Source organism: Austrofundulus limnaeus, unplaced genomic scaffold (assembly GCF_001266775.1).
Source record: "Austrofundulus limnaeus strain Quisiro unplaced genomic scaffold, Austrofundulus_limnaeus-1.0 Scaffold55, whole genome shotgun sequence".
Taxonomy (NCBI): domain Eukaryota; kingdom Metazoa; phylum Chordata; class Actinopteri; order Cyprinodontiformes; family Rivulidae; genus Austrofundulus; species Austrofundulus limnaeus.
In genome coordinates, this window is record NW_013952457.1 from 831,780 (window position 1) to 840,621 (window position 8,842).

Genomic DNA, 8,842 nt, shown 5'->3' on the forward strand with positions numbered 1-8,842 from the left:
GTACATGGGAGATGATGTTACAGATGATGACGTAGAGATAGGAACGATGTGGTTGTATTAGGTTTTGTATGTTAAAACGCACAGGTGGACTTTTAACAGCTAATTCTATTGATTACATTCTTTTTTTCAGACTGTGCCTGACAAATGAAATATTCCAAAAGAGAATACATGGAAATAAAAATAAAATCACTTACTGTGTGAGAAATTAGGTAAATAAAAAACACAGTCTTTTACGGTAAAGAACAAAAATTTATAGTAGGCCTATGAGTATAAGAAAACAACACAGGCCTGCAGACTGATTGAAAATTGAAAAATTCTGTGAAGACGTGTCAAACAGGTGCTTTCAGTGATTTCATACTGATCAGGGAGTTTCTAAGAGCTTGGAGCAGATGGTTTCTGTTCTGTAAACACAGCTAAAAGGGAGTTTGGACTTCTTGAATGGCATCTGCATTAACTGTTTTGCAAAAGGGTGTAAAACCTGTCAATCCAATGAGAATGGGTTAAYACATTGCAAGGGGTGTCTTCTGCTCTGCTGAGTTGGTGATGATGAAGACTGAGAGGTTCCCAGTTTCTTCCAACATGTCAAAGCAATCAATAAAAATTGTAAATAACAACAGTATTTATTTATTTTATTTAATGCTTAGTCGCTTTGTTAATGCAAAAATAGCTGTAGTATTTTATGAAAATTTTAATTTCTCCTCTCACCGTTCAGTTGTGCGTTCATATTCTAATGTTTGCAAATATGTTTTCAAAACAAGATGGAGATGTTTTTTTTTTATTTCAGTATTTATTTATTTTATTTAATGCTTAGTCGCTTTGTTAATGCAAAAATAGCTGTAGTATTTTATGAAAGTTTTAATTTCTCCTCTCACCGTTCAGTTGTGCGTTCATATTCTAATGTTTGCAAATATGTTTTCAAAACAAGATGGAGATGTTTTKTTTTTATTTTTATTTTTATTTTTTTTATTTAATAAAGAGAAGCGCACTGGCAGTACAGAATTATTTTTCATTTCTGGGAGGGGGAGGGCACCACAAAGCTGTTAGGCCTCCCTAGCACCGGGCCTGTTGGCTCGTTTGTCTGTCATCATAGCGATTGGCTGACTTCTATTGTGTGGTCGCATGATGATAGGCTAGATCCGGTGTGACATCGGCTAAACCTTTCAACGTGAGAATGGAGAGGACCAACTTCATTRAAAGAGAAAAGCAGACTATTGTGAGCTTGCTTCCACATTGTGTTCTGATCTGCAACAGTCGGACCTCACTGTRTGCCGAAATAGCTCAGTTGGGAGAGCGTTAGACTGAAGATCTAAAGGTCCCTGGTTCGATCCCGGGTTTCGGCAGTGTGGGACAAGTACAAACTTTGTTTGATGTCACAAATGATGTTTTTGTTTGTTTGTTTTTAATATTTGTTTTCTGCACTCCTTCATTTACTCCTACGAAAAACACAGTTTTCAGTCTTTCAGCTTTGATCAGTTTCTTAAAAATGAACTAGCTACATGTAATTTTGATATATTTACTGTTATCCGCTGCGTTAGTGCTACAAAAAAGGAATCCTAGTTAAATTTAACAGATGGGGGACAGAAGCTTGGGGTCGTCAAACTTTTTTGTCAAATACAGACTTATTTTGGTTCTCACAAGGGAACGACTTTAAACTTAAAAAAATACATTAAAAACATGTAGTTTTCAAGAATATCCACAATGGGGCAGTCTAGGCTAAAGTAGCTAAGTGGTATAGTCTGTTTTTACAAACAGCTCATCATTCGTGGGCCAGGGAACTGTCAGCAGTAATTTATAATCTTATTTTACTTTTAAACTTATTATATCATTTTTTATGTTATCCTTGCTGAAATAAAACTTGTTAAAGGTCCTATAACAGGCTACATTATTTATTTGTGTTCAAATGAAAAACATAAGTGCAACAAAGAAACAGTTTCATATTCCATATCTGAGTTTACCTTCAGAGATTTTGGTTGTTCTCATAGAGACAGATGCAGTTTCTGTTTGCAGAATATTGCTGCTGAAACTAACAGGGCATCGTGCTGAAAAGCAGATCCAGAAAAGAGAATTATAGCATCCCTTGGCAAGCAATGAGAGAAAAACTCAAGCTTGACATTTATTATCYCAGTTCCAGTTTATTAATAATCATTTTGTTTTGTTAAATGCCAGCTGGCTTTTATGTGACCTCCGAAAGAAACAAAATGCTCAGCCCATGTGTTTCTGCATCGTATAGTGTTTCCAGGAAAAGCACAGAAATAAAGGTGCAGCCAAACACCTGCTTCAGGTAGTCCCGTCTGTACACACCAGGTAGAATATCTTGTTCCATCTGTGCTGAGTTGACTTATCAGTTTATCAGCTTGCTCTCTAACAATGTGCCTGAGCTCATCTGTTCTACCTCAGAAAATTGTGAGTCGTTTTAGTGGACTTTTAGTGCTTTTCTTGCGAACAGGTCTCACAAATTTGTTCATAATATCAATTTCATCTCTTACCTGCTGGTGGAGATTATCAGACATGGCCAGTCTCTCATGAAAAGAATGTCCCACAAGATCTTAAAATATTGCATGACGTCATTTACATAGTTCAACCAAAACAGTTTTGTTTCTGTTCCTTCTCAACTGAAGATGATTTTAGTTTAAAACGCTGGCATGAACGGCAGCATTTCTTTAAAGAATGCTTGACCTTTTAATTAAATACAAACATTTCACTGCAATGTGAAGGATTTAATTTAAAAAAAATTCTCAACAATGTCTCTTAAGTGAAAACTAAAGCGTTATCGCACAACAACAAGACCAAAGGGTGTTACATAACATGCTTTTATCTGTCAGTTTGTATATCTCATCTGATGTATTTGTCACCGGCAGTAACTCGACTCGCAGCTCTCTTGCTGAGCTGAAATGTTTGGATTAAACCAAAGTAAGACAACAGCTCCCTCTTCCTGCTTTCAATCCACCACCCTGGTGTTTTCACTTTTACACAAAGTTTACAGCGGTGTTTATTTGTTCAGTTTGCTTCTCGTTCCTYCAGGTTTTATAGACATTTTAATCTCCCTCTGACAGTTGTGATAAAACTACTTGACAGTTTATTATTTACGCAGCTCTTTCCCCGGAGCACTGAACCCAGTGCACCTTCATCATGGCACATGATGTGTTTGTTTTGTGAGTGTGTGTGTGTGTGACTGCGTGTAAGGTAGGTAATTGTATAGATAGTGTTTAAACTTGTCTTTAAGTTGCAGGATGTACCTTCTATATTTAACCTGTTCTTTTTTTTTTTTTTTGGACATTTGGTTCAGTCTCTTTGTTGACTCTTTATTAGTCTGATTGCTTTGGAACTCAAAACTATTTTTTTTCTTTAAAACCAGCACTTATTTAGAAGGTGACGCCAGCTACATGCATTAAAATCAATAAATCCGCAGCTATACATTGCATTTTCTGATTTATTAACAGCACATTTGAAATCTTTTAGGAACTTCAGCAACTTGTTGCCAAAATGCCTGGGTGTAAAATTACAGTTGCTCAACAGTTCAGGGAGTATTTTTGTCTTATTTTTAGTTTATTAGAGTGCATCAAACATTCTGGCTCTGAGCTGCTGGCAGGACAGAGTTCAGCATCAGTGGAGCGCTGACTTTTTTCTTTCGTGCCCTCGTGTGTCGATATGATCTAAATTAAATATAAATATATTAATGTCTTCTTTTTTTTGTTATCTATGTAAATATATGCATATATAACCAGAAAAACCAAACATCACGCACCAAATAACCGTGTTAATAAAAGTGATTTTAGCTCAAAGCGACATTTGTTGAGCAAATTTAAGCTGAACAAGCAGCTCCTTAAACATCAACCAATGAGAAAACAGAATTAAAACCAGGAGTAATCAGCTCCAGCTAAACCAACCAAAATAAAATTCTGCCTCATTTATTGCAAGTTTAATGCTTTCCTGCAATTTTCAATCAAATATCAATTATTTGACCAAAATGTAAATACAGCCAAGATTAGCAATCCTGTTGTGAAATGCACATTATTCAAAAAAAAWTTTTTTTTTACATTTTGGAGCCCAAGCAGTGATTGCAGACTAGAGCAAATTGTTTATTTTTATTTAGCACTTGTAAATGATTGATTATTTTGGTTCATGTTTTAAAAAGATATTTCATCTTTTGTTGAAAACACTTTATGGGTCAGGAACACTGCTCCTGCAGTACGCTAAGGTGTTTGCTCTTATTCTTTCCATACAGACAAAAAGTAGAACATCACATATATTTAAATGGATCTATAGAAATATGTTGACATGTGCAACATCACTTTTATTATGTAAGAAAAAGTAATATTTGGCAAAAAAGAACTGTAAAAAAAATTAGCGAATATCATCTGTAACAACTCAGCAAAACACAAAAATCCATCTGTTTTTTGGAATTGTTGACATTGACAGTGAAGAATAAAGTTGTGTGTTCTGCCTCTGGAAAGTGCGTCATTTGGATTTAATCTTTGAGTTATCTTACAAATCCTTTGTGAGTGTGTCGGATGATAAATCAGATACAGTTTCAGTAATGCTCAAAGCTTTATAAGGGCTGAAAGAAGTTTTTGAATACACGTCATTATCATGTATCATCTGTTTGTCACGTAAGAACTGTTTTACTATAAAGTCACATAAAGAAGCACATGAGCACCATATAGTTTGAGCTCATCAAACCTTCTATTTCAATGGATATAAGCAAGTATGTATTTAATTTTGAAAACCATGGAACAGATGAACTCTGACCAAAATACTCAGCTGAGTCTATAATAAGACAAAGTTCACAGAGATGTAGGTGAGATGTCACTCGTGTCCACGAGTCTGAGCTGTCTGAAACATGTAGCATAACCAAACTGATTTATGCGACAGTTTCTCTTTATTATGTTACAGCTCTGAGGACACTGTGCATTCACCTTACACTCACAGACTGTTTATATTTGGACTCATGAAGGAAGTGTTCACAACTTTAAACCCGAGCTTCTGACAAAAATTGTTTGCAGACATAAAAGTAAGTTTGTTTCTGTCTGAAAACAAGAAAACATCAGAATGCTTGTCCTGTAGTGTGAGTTTAACACAGTTTTAACCCTGACCATTTTTTTGACCATGTCAGCAGTGTAAACAGGACAGGGTGAGCGTTTTGTTGTTCAGAATAGTCTCATTTCCTTCGCTTCCTCAGTCCACTCCCTGGTGTGCTTCCTCTTTTCACTTGTCGGTTTGAGAAGGTTTCAAAAGAAGACACAAAGTATAAGAATAGAGATAACTCGAGCACCCAAAGTAACTAAAAGGCTGAATTTACAGGAATTTAAACATGGCGTTCCAAAAAGATGCTGATCATGTTGCTTTCAAGAGTCATTTTGTTATATTTTGCTAACTTTAATGCGGTAACAGACTTGGGAACTGAAACCTTACAAGCAAACCTTTATGAACCGACAAGAGGACTCAAAAATCAGTTCTGTTAGTGCAAAAAACGTGTATAAAAACACGCTTGGTACCAATTAAAGACCTGGCATTTCTCAAAGGAATGCATATTACCTGCTGCCCCTCCTGCCAGAGGTTTTGATATTGGGAAATCCCACATGATCTATTGGAGGTTGGAGTATGGGTTGAGAATGAGTGTCAGCTACTAACATGCCAAATTATAGCACAGTTTTGTAAAATACACTGAGGTCTAGCCATGTTCTTTAGTCTATTTGATTAGCTGTGCTGATCATCTTAAGCTTACCCACTGTCTGATATTTTTGCTAAAATCCATTTAGTGGTTCAGGTTCTAACAGTATGACAGATTTCACTATGATAGTTAATGACAGAGTTTTAAGCACAGATTTCGTGGTATCAGTCTGCATTCAGAATATAAGTTGGGGATCAGTCACAGCTACTACATCAAACTTTAGRTCAACATGTGTATAACTGTCTGAGTTACCAGTTTCTGTGTTTGTTTAGGCCCTGTCACACTAGACAACTTGTGCCAACTTATGAACATTTTAAAGACGTCTACATTGAAGATGGAACTGAAAAAATCAACAGGAAGCTTCTTTTCGGCATGTACATAATGTAATTCAAACAAATTAATCAAATATATAACTTTTATTAGTAATTTAGACATAATTGTTTCATAAGTTGGCATAAGTTGTCTAGTGTGACAGGACCTTTAGCTTTTCTGGTGCAGCCATCTTAAATTGGGTTGACACCAAAAGTCATAGTATATTTTGCAGTACAACTGTACAAACAAATGAACACACACAAACATGAACAAAAACATTACCACACCGCCCTTGTCTTTGGCAAGCAGTGATAATTAATGTTGCACATTAGTGAGCCGTAATCAAAACTGATTTACTTCAGGCTTCGTCACGTAGAGTTTGATTTGAAAATGCTGTGCTGTCAGGTAGTTAGTATTTTGCTAATTGCATCTCCTCACATTAAAGAGCAGTGTAAGGCAATCCGGTAGAACAAATGCCACTGAGTTAAAGGGGCTACTCAGCTTCACGAGGGGCTGCTGCTAAGTGGCCGGGGTGCTGCTGCTCGTAACCTTTGGATCAACATGTTCTTTTATGTACCGCAGGTCAAACGGCCACATAGCAAGTGTGCTGGCACAGCCAAAGAGTCAAACTCAGCTCTGACTTCAGCAAAATAAAAGCAAATTATCCTCAAACCCCTGACAGTGACAAGTTCATAATAATTCCCTAACTCCTGTGATGAAAGAGAAACAGCAACCGCAGCCTGATGGTCATCCACAGCCGATGATTCACGAAGGAAGGGGTGTCATCTTTTTAACACCCGTGGTCATCAGGGAGCGCTTAGCGTTGCCTTTTCCACGAACTTTGGGTGAAGCAGGAGTGTCCGCTCAGCAGATATGAGCTTATATAAACACCAGGTGAAGCCGCCATGTTGTTTCGTGCCCACTAATCATCCTCCTGTCTGTTTGTGTTTGTGAAGACCTAATTTCACGTCGCCGGGCCCACCTGCTGTTTACATGGATCTTCTTGAGCCAGGAAAAGAAGCAGAGAGCTGACAGAGAGTCAACCATGTTTGGTTAAGGTTTGCCAACAAGTTCTGACTGAACAACAGTAAGCGTTTCAAATGTCTTGAGAATAAATAAATAAATTTCACATTTTACTTTCTGTTATAAGTTTTGATTCCCCCTAACCAACAGGTAAAAGGTGGCAGCAATGTGTGAGTTCATGTGTCCGTTACAAAAAGTATCCCATGAAGCAGAGGATTTTAATGAAACTTGCAGAAAGTGAAAAGTGGATGTTTGTCATTTCTCATCATCAGTGCGTTTCTTTAAGTAATGCTTGGCCTTTAAACATGGATGTTGTGCTGTGGAAGACATTGTAAAATGTAATCGTGCTGTTCTGTAGGCTGAACATCAGTGCCAGCTAGTGAAAGTTGTGGTCCACTGATTCCTCTTGTTTGATGTGAAGAAAGAGTTTTTGATCTCTTCTTTTTGAAATGAGATCACTCATTAACCGTGGTGGTGTCCCACTTAGCAAGATGAATTTCTCTCCTTCAGGGCCCTCTATGGTATTTCTCAACCTGAGATCATTTTACTTTCTTTTTACCATTTCTCTAGGGAGCGTTCAGAAAAAAGACAAGAAAAAGTGTATTGGGTCGGCATAATTATCTCTCCTGAACTCATTCTGTCTTTCACTGCATTGATTGTCTGCAGCAGAGCTGCTGGTTGAGGCCGGACACAGAGGCTGTCTGGTGTCACATTACTGCACCCCTTCATCTGAGAACACAAGGTGAAGAGGTTAAAATGAATAAATGAAGCACTCGCACCCGGGGGAGCCCCAGACAGCCAGTCACGTTATCATGTATCACCTGCTGCACTAATGTGTGATTTTTAGGTTAGTTGTAGTCAGATTTTGAGCAGAAGAAACACATTACATACTCAAATGTTTTGCTTTGGATATATTGGTTCAAACATTTRTAATTTCAATAAACTTGCTAATAAATCTAGTTATTTAAAAATTAAGTAATTTAATCTTAAGTAATTGTCTGATGCAAGGATGTTTTATCATTCGTCACCATTGGTAAAAAGGTAGAAATGTTATTTTATCTATAAACTCATGTACATACTTATCAATTATTACATTATATGACACACTGGCAGGCCAAAYGTCAAACCTGTCTGTATTTTGAAAATGCAGCTTAAAGATAACACACAGGACTGGCCCTAGCCAATTTGGCACCCTAGGTAAGATATCAGGTGGTGCCTCTTRYGCAGTTTTCAAAATCTCACTTTTCTAAATCTCTTTATTACTTGTTATTTTTAGAAACCAGGTTGTCCAAATAAAATAGTTAATATGATTTATTTGAACTAGAGTACCAGAAGTCTGATACCTGCCAACATCTGCTGACAGYGATGAGGAACACCTGTTCATGTTAATGAGCAGCCATGGAGTAGTCCAGGGGAATAACCCCCCTGAAAAGTTTGTAAAAGATCTACTCAAAACTATGTAGCTACTCAAATCCTGATAAGAAGTCATCATTTATTTTGTCCTTCATTCGTGGTGCCCCCTAGATGGACAGCACCTTTAGCATTTGCCACAGGCCAGCTCTCACAATATACTGTAGTTTGTGAGTTCACACATTTAAATTGTATATTTTTAATCAAGATTACTTCTTTGTCTCCAATTTTTTCCAAAAATGTATTTCTTTTTTTCATAAATATCATGAAACATATTTGAACTAGTTGAGTTCCAGATAACTCAAGTCCTGTCTGTGGAAAAGTTTACTTTAACCTTTTTGTTGGATACCGGAAGTTGACATTTATATATATGTGTGCTTTACAAATGAATGTATCTGGTGACTTGTGATGTAAAAGCACTCTGAG

At 36.9% G+C, this 8,842-nt stretch overlaps 1 non-coding gene across 1 annotated transcript; it reads left to right on the plus strand.

The window, feature by feature from the left end:
• Window positions 1–1,267: 1,267 nt before the first annotated feature.
• trnaf-gaa (transfer RNA phenylalanine (anticodon GAA)) lies at window positions 1,268–1,340 on the plus strand. The gene has a single exon. It is a non-coding gene; the product is annotated as a tRNA-Phe (tRNA).
• The last annotated feature ends 7,502 nt before the right edge of the window (window positions 1,341–8,842 follow it).